Below are 19,491 nucleotides of genomic sequence, written 5' to 3' on the forward strand. Positions count from 1 at the left end.
ATAGCGAAAATCTCTCCAAAAAAAAAAAAACATGTTGTACACTGTAAAACTGTACAGTGACTAAATGTAAATAATAATAATAATAAAATAATTTGTTTTAAAATGTTGAGCAATGGAGCCAGCAGATGGTACAGCAGTTACCTCCCTGGACACCATGGCAGACTCAAGTCCCAAACCGATGTCTTGAAAATTATGCTGAACATTATGTGTGTGCATGTCCAAGATCCGGGAAGAAAATGAAGGAGAAGAGATTGCAGTGGGGCTATTCCTCCTGCGGGATGATTTCTTATTTTCTCCTCTTACTGTCTCTGTCTCTCTATTTCTCTTCTTTGTCTCTCTCTTGCTGGCAGGTGAGCACACATGTCCTAAGGCAAAAATCTCTGAAAAAATAAAAGTTGAATAAAAACACTACTTGAAGTATAGAAGCATATACATGAAAAATCTGGCATGAAAATAGTACATGTTGTTGCCAATCATTATGAATCCATGCTCTGCCTGTAAAAAAGAAAAATTGAATAAATAAATAATTGTTATCAGAGACAGTAAAATTGTTTAACTATCTTTAAAAATTAACACGAAGTCAGTATATAAAAACAAAGAAACAAAACTTTATTGGAAATAGATGCAGAATTATGTAACAAAACCTAATTCCTAATGCAAATATTCAGATTTTTTTCCTCAGGCAACAAAAATAGAGTAAAAGAGTTATGCAGTATTTGAAAATTATCATCTCAGTTAAGAGTGTATTTGGGTGTTAGATGAAAGGAAGAACTTTTGAAATTCAACCAAATTAATTATAAAATACCATTCTGGAAAAAAAATGTGTACTTGCAGTGTATATTTGTTTTGGTTGTATCATAAGACTGCTTTGTCTTTCAACATTACATTTCTATTCAACCTGTAGTTAGAATAATCAAGTTGCCTAAGGCATAAGAAAGTGTGTCGTACCAAGTCCCATGTGTCCATTATATCTACATGTAAGAAATTAAAAGACAACAAAGCTTCCATTCCTCAATCACAGTTAAGTTTTAAAGTGCTATTACCTTTGGGGAATGAAAGATAATATATTATGTTATAAAGAGGTATTGATGACTCATGGCTAATCACTTCCTGAAGCCAACTCATTTAGTTGGAACTATGATAGATGTTTATAACTACTGACATGATAGCTAGAAATACGAACAGATATTTTTCTTCCAGAAACACTGAGTTCCACTGAGTTCACTCTAGCCTTCTTACCTTATTTATAAATTCTTTTTCTGACAATGAGAAATGTGACTCTCATCTCTATTATACTTCCTTTTTAAAAACCTTGTTTTGAAAGAGAGAGAGGGAGAAAAGGAGAGAAAGAGAGGGAGACAGAGAGAGTGGTACACTCAAGAGACTTTAGCTACACTGCAATCCTTCCTCCAGCCTCCCTGCCAGCCAGGTTCATGAGTTCATAGAGATGTGCCTGTGTGTTCAAGTTCACAGGAAATACAAACCCAGATCTCTCACGTGGCCTGGCCACACAGACGTACCCCATCACCTGTGTCAATGAAGAAGAACTTTTCTTTATGGTTTACTCTACATTTACTCATGTTTAAAACTTTACTATACAATCCAGTTCTTTTCAGAATTGATGATCTTGAAGAAAGCACATTTGCTAAATAAAATATGGTTCATTTTCTCTTCAATCCTACAGCATCAAGTCAAAATGCTATTCCTAAAGTAATGAAAACTAGTTATTTTATCATTTTGTATGTGGTTAAGTTACTCATGTGTCAAACAATTAGGTTCATTTCCCCCCCAAGGAACACATGTCCATGCATGATTGACAGAGGGGAAGAGAATGAAAGAGAACGTGTACACTCCCAGTGGGGCCTGGTTACACTACAGTTCTTTGTCCCTCCCAGTGGGGCCTGGTTACACTACAGTTCTTTGTTTCTTCAGTTCTCCATCCCATCAGGATGCCAGGTATGCATGTGAACCTAGTGTGGTTTTCAAGCTGGGACTTGATACCTGGTTGGCCATGGCGGACTTGGCTTCCTGTGCTCAGCACCTAACCGTTGTGCTATGAGGTTGGCACTATTTCTTTTCTTTTTTTCAATTTGGTATGATTCCATTTTGGTTCCTCTTACATCCTATTATTGTTGTTTGCATACTATGCAAGTCCTCAATGTGGTTTAATTTTCCAAATTTTGAAAAATGCAAGTTATGTATTTATCATCACTGTCACAAAATAGGAAAGTGTCATCAACTCCAAATTTCTTTGCCTACTTTCTTATAGTTGACTCTTGCCCTCTGCTCTCTACCCTGGTAAGGATGGTTTTGTGTTTATGTAGTATGAGCCTTGGAACCAAATAGCTGTGCAGTAGTAATGCAACTGGACACAAATAGGAAGATCCTGGATTTGTGAACTGGGGACTTCCTGTGTATGCTGGGCATGTGTGTGTGCCCATGATCTGGCTGGCTCTGGCTGGGATAGAGCACATAACGAAGGACAGTGTTGTGAATACCTGTCTTTCTGTCTCTGTGTCTCTCTTTTTTTCTTGCTCTCTCTCAGTCTCTCTCATGGAAGAATTAGATAAATAAACCTTAAAAAAGTGAACAATGTTGAAGATTGAGTATAATTGTCATTTCCTATTTCACCTTTGAGTTTTGTCAGTCACTGTTTCACAGTTTGTTGGTTTTTTTGTTTTAGGTTTTTGCCATAGATCATGTGCACTGGCTAGAAAGAGACAGAGAGACAGTGAGAGGTAAAGTGAGAAATCACACTCCAGGGAGGAGAGCTATGCTGCAGTTCTTCTCTTCCTGGGATTTTGGGCATACACGCACACATGCCCAGCATGATTTTTGAGCCACCAGGTCTAGAACTCTATCTGCGGTGGGCCATGTGGGAGTCCAACGCCTCCACCACCATGCCACCTGCTGACCCATGAGGCAAGAGGAAACTAACAAATGGAAGTAGGTAGGAGGACTGGAGCATTTGCCTATGTGACTAGAGAAAAAAACTAATCAGGGCAGAGAATTTCCTGTCTAAAGTAATATAGAGACTTCCAATAGGGGATGTGTTGTTGATTAAGCCACATTTGATCTGGCAATGAACTGAATCAGTCAGCCCAGCCCCATTTGATGGAGTCAATGAGATGAGAACTGTCAGTGGGCCCAGCCAATGGGCAATCAACATGACCTAGATTAGAAAGAATATAAACCTTGCAGAATGTAACTATGGAGGCCTTTGGAGCCACCCTGCCTGCTCCTCCCTCTCAGGAGTGCACTGTTCACTTGTACTTAGCAGACTACCTTCTTCTTTCACTAGTGGCATGTTTTGTTCCATTCTTTGCCTGAAACATCAAGAACCTGGATATCATCACAGAAGCCATCCCACAGCAGATACATTTTAAAGATCTGCTGTTTAATTCTGGTTTGTTTACAGCGGCTATTATTATTACTATTATTGCAAAGCAGACTCCCTTTATAATTATGTAATAGTCTTCTCATGTCCTGTTCCACTGATACTTTTCTTCTGAAGTTTATTTTTTCTAAGATAAATATAGATACTCCAGCTTTCTTTTGGCTAGTGTCTGCATGACATGTGTTTTTGAAACTTCTGCTTTTCACAGATTTATTCCTTTTTAATTAATGTTGTTCTGTTGTAGACAGCATATAGTTGGCTCTGTGAGTTTTGTTGTTGTTCAGTCTGACAGGCATGTGTCTGTCTTTTTACATCCTGTTATAATTAACTTGATAATTACCATATCTGGATTAAAAGCTACAATTTTATCTGATATTTTTATATGTTTCCTCTATTCTTTATTTCTTTTTCCTTCTATTTCTGATTTTTTTTTATTGAGCAATTTCATTTAATATCTGGTCTATTTATTATTTATAACAGTTTTCAAACTATGTTTACTATATGAATTTCATAGTTAATCAGAATCTACCTTCAAATAAACATTATGCTCTCCACAGGTAGTGTGCAGATACTTTTAGTAATGCATTCTTCTTTCCAGGGTCTAACAGGTGGCATGGCGCTTAAGGTGTTGGCCCCCATGTGGTCAACAGTATCTTTCTTGTCCCAGACCCAATTGCTTGAAAAACATGCCAGGTACTACTAAGCAAAGCAAGCCAGACTACAAAAGAGAGGGATTATGAGACCCCACTCAAATATACCATAGTATTACACCATGACTTCAGGGGACAGGTGCTTTTCTGGTGGTGAGGGCCAGATAGGGATATTCTCTGATTTTTCTGATTGAGCCTTAGTTTAAGAGAGTGAACTGTCCCTTCTTGAGGCTGCATCTGTACTCTACGGCAGAAATGAAAAGACTGGAAGATTAAAAGCACGCAGAGTAACTATGGACACTGGAGACACTGTGGAAAAAGAGTAGGAGACAGTGAAGTTTGAAAAGGAGGAAATCAAGGGGAAGAGAAAGAAGCAAAACCTTTAGCGGTCACAAAAATGGAAAATTATCTGCTGATGATAATGTGCGTGGTAATCTCTTTGACTGGACTAAGATAAATGTATTCATGCTGGGAAAAATCATTTTATATGTTCTAATGCTATCCGGTGATTGAATGTAAAAATATAATCATAATAAAGATATTTTATTAAAGAAAGAAAATAAAAGAAAAAAGAAAAACTTACCAGGTGTGTGTGTGTGTGCATAGTTAAAATCCTGAGAGAATAGCAGAGAAGGGACTGCAATGTGACCATCTTTCTCTGGGCACGTGATTCCTTACTTTTTCTTTCTCTTTCTGGTAAGGACACATGCCAATATAGTAAAAGACATATTTTTTTTTCTCTTTCTCATCATTTCACTATAGCTGCCACACACTTTACTTTTTCATATTCTGTATAAGTAGACTATATACTGTTATCTGCGGAGCATTCCTTATTGAGTTTACTGTGTCTTCATTGCTATCATTTCTCTGCTGGAATTGCACTTGTGCTCGTCTGTTGTTTACCTTTTGCATCAGAGCCTTTAGTATATTAACTAGTTATTTTACGTTCTCTTACATGCCTCATAACTTTTTTGTTGTGAAAAATGGACATTTTTATTTAAGACAGGAGAAACTGATATAAGTAGTTGTATGCTTGGAGATGGTCTCTTATTTTCTTCTGCTATGCTTTTAGTGGTAAGAGTCACATTTTTTCAAAGAAGCTGGGCTAGCTTTGAGGTCTGTTGCTACTATTCTTACCCTTATACATCACAGACTTCAAATTCCTCTAGTAATACATTGTTTACTGCTTGGCCGGAGGAGTCTCTGTCCTGCCTTTTACATCAGCTATTTCCTTTGTGCTGTGTCTCAGATAGAGCCTCCCTCCAGCTGTGCTCACAGTGGTATTACACCATGACTTCAGGTGACAGGTGCTTTTCTGGTGGTGAGGGCCAGATAGGGATATTCTCCGATTTTTCTGATTGAGTCTTAGTTTAAGAGAGTGTACTGTCCCTCCTTGAGGCTGCCATCTGTGCTCCTCCAGCTCTATTTCTGGACCCAGCAGATGACACTGGTCCTGTCCCAGGAAGTTAGTAGCTCTGTTTGTTCTGTTTCCTGGCTGCCCTGAAGACACTGACTTTGTTGCTATTTCCCATCCTATCCCATCATATTGTTCTTGTTTTTGTTTGCTTTTCTTTTGAAAAGAGTAGGGAGACAGGATAAGAGGAGTTTTGTGTCTGCGCCTCAGTTGTAAGTCCTTTTTCCCAGGCCTGAAATGGAAGAAGTAAATTTTTAGAGTCTCTTGTTCTCTGAGAAGGTCTGAGAGGGTCATTTAGGGGAAAAGCTTGCAATGACACTACTCTCCTCCTCACATTCTCTTTGGAGCCTGCCCTCCACCTCCACCAGTCTTTCGATTATTCTAAGTTAGTTCTTCTTATCAGTATGCAGCTGATTGTTTTGAGCTAAGCAAATGCTTGCTTCCTTCTTTTACTTAGATCTATTTCTTCTAGAAGCAGGTCAGTTTATCTTTTGGATAGGCTCAAAAGAAAAAAAGAGGAGAGGGGTATTATAATGTGTAGCTTACCTGATTTGGTGTGTGTGTGTGTGTGTGTGTGTGTGTGTGTGTGTGTGGCTGCTTGATGATCTTTCAAGCTCTTTATATTCCTCTGGAAGAAATTAGAGGTAAGATTTATTTTTTTAAATCACATAATTCGTTAGCTAAATATCTTCAACGGAGAGAGAGGACACTTCATTAAATAATGTGCAGGTAGCAAAGAATATTTTGATGCTGATTTTAATAGGAAATTGTTCACTAAACGTCTATTCATTAGAACCAGAAATTATATGGGATTCAGTCTAGGGTCTAGATTGCTATCTCAAGCCTTAGGTTTTTATGAAAGATCAAAAATGAGCAGTCAGGGACCAGCAGTTAGCGTAATGGCTATGTCACTGGACTCCCATGTAGTCGACCATGGTTTAAGTCCCGGACCCGGTGGCTTAAAACTCATGCCAGGTGCGTATGCGTGCGTGCCCAAGATCCTGAGAGGAAAATGGAAGAGAAGGGATTGCGGTGTGGCCATCCCCCTGGGGGTGATTTCCTGCTTTCTGTCTCTCTGTCTCTCTCTGTCTGTCTGGCAAGCACACATGCCCTATAGTAAAAACCTCTCAAAAAAAAAGAACAGTCACATGACACACAAATTAATGTTATCTCTTCACCTTTTGTTTCCCAGCACATGAAGAGTTATGAATTCTTTATCCACAAGAATAAAACGTAAGGTGTATGATTTAAAGCTTGTATATTAGAGAAATTTAGACATTTCCTTGGTATAATATGTATAAGGTGTATGGTTTAAAGTTTGTATATTAGAAATTTAGACATTTCCTTGGTATAATATGTGAACCAGTGAAGCATAGTTTTATACTGATTTTCTAGTTAGTTCTATTAAGGTTGATGCTTTTTACAAAACAAATATATATATATAAACTTTATTCTCAGTACTTTGTCATTTGACGTTAACTATACTAGTGTTGTTTAGGTAATGCGTACTTGGCTATACTTCCAACATTTTTTAAGTTGCATAATTCTCAGAAATGTTCTCTAAATCTGATACGTTTTTTTAAACCTAACAGTTACAGTGTTTCTGTTCTGAAGATAGACAAATTTAGAAATGCTCCAGCTGTCTTTGAAGCTCAAATTGCTTATTGGAAAGAACTATGTGACTGGCTGTTTCTTAGAATTCATATTTAGGGAGTCAGAAAATGAGATATCTTAACATGTAAAGATTTTCTGCATGCAGAAATATCTTGACATTATGTTGAGTGCTAACATTAAGAATTAAAAAAAAGTAAAACCTCCAATATTTTCCAGAAGCATCAAGTTAGCACATTTGCTAAGGAGGGATCTAAATGAAAAGAGGCAACGGTTACAAGAATTTTCTCCATCACTATTTGTGGTAGAATGGAAATGAATCCCCCAAAAGATTTTCGTGTCTCTGGAAGCTCTATAGCATTAAACCAGTATCATTGAGGATACTGAAAGGGGAAGATATTTCTGAATCACCCAGGGAGTTCGAAATGAATCATTTGTCTCCTGAGAGGCAAGCAGAGGAGACTGGTCATCCACACACAAAGGAGAGGCCGTGTGAAGACAGGGCAGATGCATTTTTAATTGCTCACCTGGGAACCAGCCCTGAGTGCAATGTTTTGTGTTGTGCACCAGGAGCAAAATCCCACATGGTTGGTGTGGTTTGGTCCCACGTCTATGGCTTGAAGGATTCACAGGGCGTGTGTGCCTGTGAAGAGGTAAAGGAAGAGCCCCAGTGCAGTGGCATGCCCCATCGGGGATGCTTGCTTTCTCCCTCTCTCTTTCTTACTCCTGAGTGAGTGTGTCCACCCTCTGGCATGAAATAAAAAGGTATGGGAAACGCTCACTTAGTAGATAGGAGTAATATGCTCAGAAGACTAGAAATTGCTGGCCATGACCAGAAAATGCAAAAGGCAAAGATTAAAATCTCCACTAGTGTTTCTGGAGAGAGTGCATCCCTGAAAGTGCTTTGATTTTGGCCCAGTAATTGTTTTCGATTTCTGCCCTCTAAATCTTTGGATAGGAAACAAATATCTATTGTTTTAAGCTATGGTGTCTGTGGCAGTTTGTTACAGCAGTCACAAGGAACTAATACACCGTTTCCAAAATAACATATATTCAAAGCACACTCATCCCTATAAATATTTTTTAAAAGTACCACTGTCCTGAATTATCCTGTGATGTTGGCCTGCTTCAATTCTGCTAAGAAGAATATATAAACTTAGAATACTGATATAAGCACACATATGGTAGATTGATAATTGAAGATTAGCTAGACAAAGTAATTGTACTTCACTTGGCTCAAGAATTGACTTAAATTTCATCTGAGATAGAAAAAGTAACCTGACTGCCTTTAATGTAGTTAAATGGTTATATTACTTCATTTCGCTTCTTAGACATTTCCTTCTGTAAACATATAATTCCTTTACAAGTATCCTATCAACATTTTCTGTTCCCCTTCACAACTGGTGATGTAAATTAAGTGTAAAATTGAAAGCAATATGTTGCTTGCACTGACCTTGTAATCTCAAATATGAAAACAAGCTATTTTGTGCCCAGTAGAGAGCATTATAGAATTTAAGGTCCTGGCAACCTTAAATAAAAATGAGACAGATTTTAAGGCTATCGATTTATAAATTCATCAGCAATGTAAATGCTATAAATGATGTAAATCATTTTGAAAGGTGCACATTACGTGATGAACAAATCTATGTTGTTTTAATTGTTTTCTGAATGAAGATACTTTTAACTTCACCATTTTCCTCTTTTGGGGCTCAAGAATTACATTGCTTCACTTTCTATCGAAAGAAATGCATCTAAACAAATTTTTATTTGTTAAAATGGCCAATTAACGGCTATAGTGAATAACTTGACCAAGTGGCTACATGGTTTACCTAAGTAATTACTGCTATGTCAGTAAAATTAAGCTTGCTTGTATTTCAAGAAAGGCAACAACAACAACAACAACAACAAAAATACGAAAACAAAAAGTCCACCACTAATCACACATGCACACATACACACACACACATACACACACACACACACACACACACACACACACACACAGTGGCAAAATTTGAGAAGAAATGCTTAATGAAATATTTGAAAGTCAAAAATAATAGCAAGTGCACTTTATATTAGAACCCAAATGAAACAAAAGTCTTAGCAAAATGAATATTTTAAAGATCACAGATATAACATTTTGGGTAAAAATACTTTTTAAAATTGTGAACCGTCACACCAGATCCCAATTTTACATGTAAATTTTGAAAGAGGAAAATCGTAATAAACTAAAATGGCAGTAAATAGTCACTAAAATCAAGTATAATCTAATATAAAATGATGGTGCTAGGAAATTGTAATGCAATGAACTTTTCTTTGGGTCCCTTTTAGAGCACAGCTTTTATGACCTGAATGTGCACTTGAATCAGCTGGGGATGCTGTAGGTGTCATTCTGATTCGGTGGGGCTGGAGTGGGACCTGCGAAGTAGCCTTTCTGACAAATTCCTAGATGCTGCTGGAATTGTTGGCCACGGTCAGGCTTTCAGCAGAGAACTGTTAAGGATACAAGAAAGAAGAGTGCTATTTATCCCTTGGTACCTCACGATCTAAACTCAGTATGCAAATATCCTTGTGTTTCAGATTAAATGGAGCCTCAAGTGAAACAGCACATAATCAACGCCCATGGAGCTATGTAAGTAGTGTTAATTGACTCCCAGTTCTCCCCCATGTTAATTAAGACGTGAGGTATTATTTAGTTTCCAGACAACAGCTCTTCCTAAAATCTCCCAGTCTACAACCTGAAGTGAACTTTCAAGCATGTCCCCGCTGACATACCATCTAACCTGGCCTCATTAATTTTAGGATTTTAAGAGAGTGTGAAGGAGAACCCCAAACAGGGATATCTGCATTACAGACAACTGAATCCAAAACTGTTATCCAAGATTATCATTTGTGTTAACACTGACTCTTGTTTAGGATTCCTAAACAAAGGGGAAATGTAGAAGACTTTACTTAGTTTAATTCAACACAGACACCTGGGTTACAGTTTAGTTTTTACATTTTCATCCTGAACTTGTGATAAATGACTATAGCCTGGGTATAAGGAGAAAAAGAAAGAAGACAAAATGCTTCACTTTTATGAACATTAAATAGTGAAACCGACAGTATCCGTAATGTGAGTAATACTTTTCTTGTTTTCCAATGTACCTTGTTGAAGTTGGACTAGTGCCACAGGCACATTAAATATTAATGTCAAGGACTCTAAAAGATAGTCCAGACTAGGAAATATTGGCTAACTGATTCTCAGATAAGACCATACAGAGAGTTGCAGAACCAAGACCAGTTGCCAGGTACTGCGCTGAAGATTCCTGAGTAGCTTATCTCTGAATTTCATAAAAACTTCAATCTGGATTCTGTACTGCTTTGTAAAATCTATAAATTGAAACATATTGTAAGAGCATGTCAGTGTGTAATAGCTACAGATCCCTAAGTATCGACCATTCATGCTGTTTGATAGAGAATCACTCCGGCCTTTCTATTCTATATCACAGCCTTAAGAAATGATAGAAAATGAATATTAAAAATAAGATATGTAAGGGACCAGCAGTTAGTGTAATGGCTATGTTGCTGGACTCCCACGTAGTCAACGCAGTTCAAGTCCCGGACCCGGAGGCTTAAACTAATGTTGGGCGCGTGTGCGTGTGCGCCCAAGATCTCGAGAAGAGAATGGAGAAGGATTGCGGCGTGGCCATCCCCCCTGGGGGGTGATTTCTCGCTTTCTGTCTCTCTGTCTCTCTGTCTCTCTCTGACTGTCTGGCGAGCGCACACGCCCTATAGCAAAAACCTCTTAAAAAAAAAAAAAAAGATATGTAAGCCCAGCCAAAGGCGGACGAACGGTATTGTGCTGTGTTGCAATATTGAAGCCACACGGAGGGCTGGGGTTCAGATCCTGGACTTTCCTGAACCATGCCAGCAAAAGCACATGGAAAACTGACTAAAGGCCTCGGGGGGATCATTGCATGGCAGGACCCTGTCAAGGGCGCCTGTTTCTCTCCCTTTCTCTCTGTCCCTCTCTAAAAATAAAATGAATAAACTTAAGGAAATAAAAACAAAATATGCATAATAACATGAGAGTAGTCTCATGGGAACACTTTTTATAAAGCAGTTCCTGAGTGTATCAAAAATTCTGAAAACTTTATACCAAATATTAAAAGATCAGTTTGAAGAAACTGAGAAAAATATCATGGCTACCAACACTGAGATCCTGTAGCAGCTAATTAATGCTTGCCCACTATGCTTTTTTTCTCGTAGTCAAAGTTGCATAAATACTTTAGTACATTCGGAAAATTTTCAGACATAATTTCAATAGTCAGGAGAGAATGAGATTTGCTAGAGCAACAAGTTAAACCTGATATATGAATAGAAAATGTGGTAAGTTTATTTCTCACTTTTACACATCTAATATGTATTGGTTAAAAGAGAAAAGTCTCTCAGGTTTAATTATGTATTATTTTAGTTTTATGTTTGCTATTTTTATATCTAACATTATCCTAATTGAAACTGTAGCAGATGATTGAAATATAAAGGACAGACGTAATAACTGCCATTTGGCTTATTAATTGCAACTATTAATATTAATATATTAGAAAAACAAAAACTATGAGATCAGCGGATGGCGAAAGGGTTATGTCTCTAAACTCTCACATATTTGACTGCAGTTTGAGTCCCAGACCTGGAGACTTAAAACACACCAGGCGTGTGGGCGTAAGTGCCCAAAATCCTGAGAGGAGAATAGAGGAGAAGGGATTGCTACATGGCCATCCTCCTTGGGGGATGACTTCTTGCTTTCTAACTTTCTGTCTCTCTGGTGAATGTGTGTACCCTATAACAAAAAATTCTCTGAAAATAAGCTATTAAAAAAATCAAAAACAAAAACAAGCAGCCCAGTACAAATGTTAAGATGAATGGTATCATAGCAGAAATATATAAACTAGGCCTGTTCTCTGCAAACTTGAATGTTTAGTCTCTCAGTTCTTAGCCACTGAGGCTACTTTTATGTTAGCAGTTATAACAATAATTAAACATCCAGTTTTTATTCATTGTAGCCAGAGCTACTTATTTTTTAAGTTCCTTTTTTATTCCATATAACAAATATATTCCTTGTGAGTATTAATTACTGTGTATGAGTCTCTTTTTCTTTGCTATTCTCTTCTATCATTAAGGGGTGAGGCATAATCTTAATATTCTTTGATTAAAAGCAAAGACTGTAGGACAGACCTAAGAGATAAGAAGACAGGAAATACTACTGTTTCCTCCAAAGAATGAACTTTGTTTTCCTTTTCTTCCAAACTTAATAGAAAAAACACACACACAGTCATACACATACACACAGAGGATAAATACCTAAACTCACTGTGTCTCTAGTCATTAAGATCAAATACCTGTATTAAGGACCAGCAAATGGCTTAACAGTTACATTGCTGGACTCCTACATGGCTGACCATAGTTTGAGTCGCAGTCATAGAGGCTTCAAACTCAGGCTGGGTGCACATGTGTGTGTGCCCAAAATCCCAACAGGAAAATGGAGAAGAGACTGTGGTGTGATCATCTCCCCGGGGGTTGATGTCTCACTTTCTCTGTTTCTCTCTGTCTCTCTGGTGAGTTCATATGCTTTATAGCAAAAAAATCTCTCTTTAAAAAAATGCAAACTATGCAATGAAATGCTTACTGACTAATTTTGACTTAGATTAATCCTTTCTGTAACAATGACATGTAGCTATATCTCTGTGTATAGTTCACCCATTACTTCCTCCACTACTCAAAACAATAAAAGTTTACATTATACTTTGTCTACTTATGTGCGTTTATTTTTTCAGTTTAAAATGGTGTTATTCAGGAAAATAGATTCTATCATTTATTTAAACTATTTAAGGATAAGGCAAAGGAAAGATGTAGAGATGAATACAGAATGGCTATTACATTCCAATCAGAAATATATATTGTCAAAAGCCTACTATGAAAGGTATTATAGTAAAGATATGTGGGCCTCCAGGAAGTTACAGTGAAGACAAGGTGCTTGAGAAGTGAATCATTCATAATGACAGTCACATTTAAGAAATAATATGCCTCAGGACAGCAGGTGGCATGGTGGTTAAGGCACTGGACCACACAGGGTTGATGTGTGATTTAAGTCTTGGACCTGGCTGCCTGAAAAATCAAACTGGGCATGTGTGGAAACATGCCTCAAATCCAGAGAGGGGAATGGAAGAGAAAGGATTATGGTGAGGCCAACCCTCTTGGGGATGATTTCTTTCTCTTTCTCTCTCTTTCTCTGTCTTACTTGAAAGCAGATGTGTTTTGCCCTGATTGTCATAGAAGTAATGTCCCATGAAAACAGGTGGAAGGAATGGGAGTTGGAAAAAATAGCAAATGCTCACAGTGACTTAGGTTTTAAAGCCCAGGGATGAACATAAGACATTATCAGTACTATTGATAATCACTACTGTGACTGTCTTCAAAAGTATGCAGAAAATGAATTATTTTAAAAATTTAAGTTGTTTGATTTTTTTACCAGAAATAAACTCATATTTTAATTATTTTTCTACAAAGTTTTAAAAATATTACTAATAGTTTTAATAATACACATTTATACAATAACTACTAAAGAAATAATTATACCAAATCCAAAACTGTGTAGAATTTTAAAACACAGAACTTGAAAGGTTTGTTAACATTTAACTATTCTAGAATGTAGTCTGTTTTTGGCAAATAATAGTTTATAAAATTATTTTTCTCTTAATTTGAAAAGACTCTTAGTATGCTTTTCACTCTAGCCCTAAATGAAAGCTTTTCTACCATTTTGGTAGTTCATTCTGACATTGTGTCTATAAATGAATATGGAGTATGTGTGTGAAGCGTTTTTTTTCTGGCAGAAATATTTTTTTAATCTACATCAAGAATAAATTAACCACTTCATGTTCAGATTGTAAAAAGTCATTTATCATTTCTGGTCTTCTAAAGACACTAAGAGAACGAAAAGAAAAGCCATAATCTGAGAGTCAGTATTTTGAAATCCTTTAACTGATATATGACCTGTACCCAGCATATATGAAAATCTCTTAAAATTCAGTAGTAAGGAACAAGACAATGTTTTGAACAAAAAAAAACTTGGTAGGAATGGAAGATATAAAGACAGTATATAAGATATGAAAAATAGTTAAAAAATTGACAATAGAGAAATGAAAATTCAACTCATCTTAAAATGCCAATACAATGCTGTGTTAATGATTAAATTTTAAAAGCCTGCTCCTGTTGAGTGTCTGTGAAAATGTGGAAGGAGAACTATCTTAAACTGTTAGTGAGAATGTAAAATGACTCAACCATTTGGAAAACAATTTGACAGATGTTTAAAAAAGTTAAATGTGCATCTATCATATGACCCAGTCATTCTACTCCAGACTTACTGAAGAAGAATGAAGCAAATGTTCATACAATGACTTCTACATGAGTAGTCAAAGTAGCTTTACTTTTTTTTTAAGAGATTTTTGCTATAAAGTGTGTACGCTCACCAGAGAGACAGAGAGAGACAGAGAGACAGAAAGTGAGAAAGCACACCCCAGCGGAATGGCCACACTGCAATCCTTTTTCCTCCATTCTCCTCTTGAGATTTTGGGCATGCACGCACACAAGCCCAGTGTCAGTTTTAAGTCACGAGGTCTGGGACTCGAACCATAGGAATCCAGTGAGGTAACCATTATGCAATCTCCTGGCCCCGGTATCTTTCCTTTTAACTCAAATGTATATAACCCCATAAATTATTGAACAAAAATTGAATACTGCTCTGTAATAAAAATAAACGAACTATTGACATAAAACAACATGGAGGACTCTCAGAATCATGTTGAATGAACGCAATCAGAACTCTTCATATAAGAAAAAGCAGACTATAGGATTCCACTCATGTAAAATTCTTAAAAACTACCAACTAATCTATCATAAGAGAAAGATGAGTGCTTGAATGTAGAAGGTGGACCATGGAGGCACACAGCAGAAGGATTAGAAACAGGCATGAGAAAACTTTGGTTTGTTCTGTAATGTATGCTCTCAGTTTTGATTATGGTGTTGGCTCTACAGATGTATAGGTACGTCAAAGCTCATTGTTGTGCTCTTTTCACACTGTTTAATCCATGACAGTTGTATCTCAGTGAAACTGTTCACATCATTTATCACTTTTTATTTTTATTTATTTTTTTTTTACCAATACACCATTGGAAAATCCAATTCTAATTACTATTGCTATCTGGCCCTTTTCAGTATCATGTAATGTTTATTTATTTATTTATTTATTTATTTATTTATTTATTTATTTATTTTGGCTATTAGGTGCATGAGCTTGCAAGAAGGACGGAGACCGAAAGCAGGACAAAAAGCAAGAAATCGCCCCATAGGGGAATGGTCACAGGGCAACCCCTTCTCAGTTCTCCTCTCAGAATCTTGGGCACACAGGCACACTCACCAGGCAGGAGGTTTTAGCACTCAGGTCTGGGACACGAAACCCAGTAAATCACGTTCAGTGACATAACCATTATGCAGTCTGCTGGTCCCCAGTCTTATGTAATGTTCTAAAGGGTATCACCCTACTATGATATTATACTTCAGTGTATACACATCAGAGTTCAGATGCCCATGGTCTGACTCACTTTAGTTTAGGAATTCCTCATCTGTATACTAAGTTACCTATTATTTCTTATAAATTTTTATATTTCTCATGACAATAACGAGTGCAGTCACAAATGCAGTTCCAATTAATGCTATTTCTACTAAATTAAATTGGATACAAAGAAATGTCATTGACTTTTCCCAACATTCAGGACTTTTTTTTTGAGAGGTTTTTGCTATAGAGTGTGTGTACTCACCAGAAAGACAGAAAGAGACAGAGAGATAGAAAGCGAGAAATCACCCCCCAAGGGGGGATGGCCACACCACAATCCCTTCTCCTCCATTCTCCTCTCAGGATCCTGGGCACGCACACACACGTGCCTGGCATGAGTTTAAGCCACCAGGTCCAGGACTCAAACCGCAGTCGGCTACATGGGATTTCAGTGACATAGCCATTACGCTAACTGCTGGTCCCTGAGTTTGTTTTTTAAATAATGATTTATAGAGATGTTATAAGCAAGCAGTACATTCTGGAAGTTGTAAAATGAAATTAAATATTGCCCTCTATAATAATATACTCCCAATGAAAACTATATAATTAAATATGAAATTTAGGATTTTCATGGACTATATCTGCAAGAAAAATGACTGTATAATAACCTGATGAAACATTTCCTTACAATTTCTATTCTCAGCTATACCTTCCATTTCAACCATAGTATGGACACACAGTAAATATTCTCTAAAGAATGTACTTTGATGTAATCAGAAAGTTAGCTTTTCTAAGAAAGTAACTTCACTATGTAATTTAAAATTCTATTTGTGCAAGCACTAAAAAATTTATTTTTTCCATGATTTACTTTAGAAGGGTAGATGTAAAATGCATTGCTCAAATCGTTACCTTTCTACAAAGCAACTTAATTTAACCACTTATCAAGATCACAAGAAATGTTTCTCGGAAACTGTGCTGGATGTTGAGTAGACATTATCTTCAACTCTCATCATTTTAATAAGTAACCTGAGCTTTCCAAATATTAAGTAGCCTCCTATGACTTGTATTAAGCAAAAATATAAAAAAGAGGGATCATCACTTAGGTTTGTCCGACACAAAACTTTCAATTTACTCTGCTTCTTCTGCCATCTATAAAACATTAAGTATAATGATATCTGTTTCACTTAAGTAAAACAATATTTAGGAGAGTCTACTACTAATTGAATGAGTGTTGAAGGGATTAGTTTCCAAAATTGACAAGGTAATGCCATAATTATATAGCCGTACAGTCAACAGCGAGACCTATGTATTGTTGTTTAAAATTTGTAGTGTAAACTCTCTAAAATTATAGTATAAGATCAAGAGAAATCAAGTGCTAGTTATACATAAACACGATGCTCTGTTTTTAATGTAATCCCACAAATCCATGTGTTAGAAATTAATCCCAAAGGCAACAGTATTTGGGGAGGGGAGCCTAGTAAGAGGTGACTGGGTCAGCCCTGTAGTCCGATGACTGATTAAGCGCAGTGCTTTGGGATCCAGACCCCTCACGAGCTTTTGCTTGGAATTTAGAACCTGGCAGCTTGAAAAACATGCTAGACATTGTCATGGTTCAGGGTAAGACTCAGAAGATACCATCTCCAGAGAAAAAAGAAAGTTTATTGAGCAAACGTACCTGGGGCGTCTGAAGCCAGAGATGTCTCAGAAAGGGGTCTCTTTATAAGACGACTGATTCAGCTCCTCTGGGAGACCGTTGTCACATTGCACGTGTGCTAGACTTTTCGTAGTTTTGTTTTTGTTTCAGCTGTCAGTCCCAGTGGTTGCTTTGTGTCCTTGTGTACTACTCTCTGGGTCAGTGTGACCTTGTAAGAACAGTGCCTGGAATGTGGGCCCCTGCCAAAGCTGGGTTTGCAGAGGTCTGGCCTTGCTTCCTTGTCAGGTCTGGAGTGACACCAAGTGATGCTCAGAAGAGCTTTGCTGAATGTGACCTTACGTTTCTAGCCTTTATATATATATGTATATATATATATGTATATATATATACACACACATATATATACACACACACACATATGCATGTATATATACACATATTATGTGTGTGTGTGTGTGTATATATATACATATATATATATATATATATATATATATATATATATATATATATATATATATATATATATATATATATATATATATATATATACATATATATATGTTGAAGTTGGGTCTTTTTCAGCAACTTCCTACTGAATAGGGGTGCTGTCTCTCAGGAGGATGGGGTAGGTGTTGGTCCTTTGGAGGCAGGTGTGAATATTGTATTCTCTGGAGGAGCAAGAGGTTCTCAACTTGATCTTGGGTTAAGTATTGAGTGGTGTCTCACATGAAACTGTTCAGTATCCTTAGGAGTGGAAGTCCTGCAGAAACTAAGAGAAAGGGACTTACAAGGGAACACCCAGGGGACTGAGCCAGGTTGTTCTTGTCCAGTGCTATAACTATCTGTCCTTGGACTCAGCAGGTCTCTGTCTTATTTTTGAGGCCCTTTGAGCTAGGTTTTGGCTGTATCTCTCTAGGCCTGACTGGCTATTGTAAAGCAGCACTTCTCCTCCAGGGGAATGGCAGAGACCTTCTGCTGTAACAAGATCCAGACTGCTCTGGTTTTGGAGAGTTACTGTGGCCAGAGAGTCAATCTGGTCTTGAGTCTGTACGACCCTTTGGGATATTTCATCCAGGCTTTGTTGGAGGTCAGAGGGAAAGTTTTGAAATAGTGAAGCCATGCCTCCTACCCCTGCTCCTTTCCTATCCCTGTAGAAATTCTCAGTGCTTCCAGAGGGATGTCATTTGGATGGCCTCTTTGTTTGATGTGATTGTCGTGCCATTAAGGGGACGTTTAGGTTTGTTCTTTTGGGATTATGTCAATGATGGGTGAGAGACAGACTATGGTGCATGCTCCGGTCCAGCTGGTAGGTAAATACAGGTGAGTAGAGGAGCCACAGTAAAGTAGGCCAGTGTTAGAGAGGCAAGCTGAAACATGAGGAAGAGGTGTCAGAATTGATGATTCTGCCCTCTGGCTCTCTTTAAACTCCTAGGGTGTTTGTCAAAGTAGTCCCAGTAATAGACTGCTCAATGACCCACCTGTTGGCAGTAAGAACAGGGAGTCCAGATGGGGGTGTCATGATTCAGATAGTCTTTGGCCTAGCGCTCCTTTCTTTCACAGATGGAGCATTCGTCATCTTTGTTATGCTGGGAGCCCTGAGTCACTGGGGTAGGGGAACTTTGAAACTTAAACAGTAATGGGGCATGTCTTTTTCTTTCCTTTTTCTTTCCTCTCTTGGACCATCGTCTTTTCCTTTTGGTTTTGATTATAAAAGGCTGTGGTGGCAGCCTGAAGGTCATCCAAGGTTACTCCTGGCCCCTGCATGAACCCTTGGAGTTTGTGTTTTGTTTGTTTCTTTATTTGCCTATCGAAAAACTGGTCATTGTCATATATAAAACCCTTTTACAAAATTACCTTCATAATTCTTTATAATTCCCTCTGAGATCCTTTTTGATATAACTCAAACCTTCTGCAATATGCTTTATACCTTGAATATTTGACTTTTTTTTTTTTTCCATTCTAGAATAATCCAGCCCTTTTACTTCAGGACAAAATATTTTACCATACAAGCTCTTTCTGTATCAAAACTTTCTTTTTCCTTTTGTCTTTTCTTATCACAAACATATCTTCACATCTATAACTGTTGCTTATTTATTTATTTTGTAGAGGTTTTTGCCTTAGGGCATGTGGGCTCCTGTAGGTTATCAGGGGAGAGACAGAGACACTGAGAGG

The 19,491-nt window shown here is 37.4% G+C and overlaps 1 long non-coding RNA gene across 1 annotated transcript in view; it reads right to left on the reverse strand.

Moving 5' to 3' along the window:
• The window catches only part of LOC102476702 (uncharacterized), a 68,470-nt gene extending 50,989 nt beyond the window's left edge, over window positions 1–17,481 (reverse strand). Inside the window, exon 1 of the long non-coding RNA XR_001371429.1 lies at window positions 17,338–17,481. This is a non-coding gene — a long non-coding RNA (uncharacterized LOC102476702). The remainder of the gene's footprint in view (window positions 1–17,337) is intronic.
• Between the last annotated feature and the right edge of the window lie 2,010 nt (window positions 17,482–19,491).

The sequence above is a fragment of the Tupaia chinensis genome, unplaced genomic scaffold, assembly GCF_000334495.1.
Source record: "Tupaia chinensis unplaced genomic scaffold, TupChi_1.0 Scaffold139833_1, whole genome shotgun sequence".
Lineage (NCBI taxonomy): Eukaryota > Metazoa > Chordata > Mammalia > Scandentia > Tupaiidae > Tupaia > Tupaia belangeri.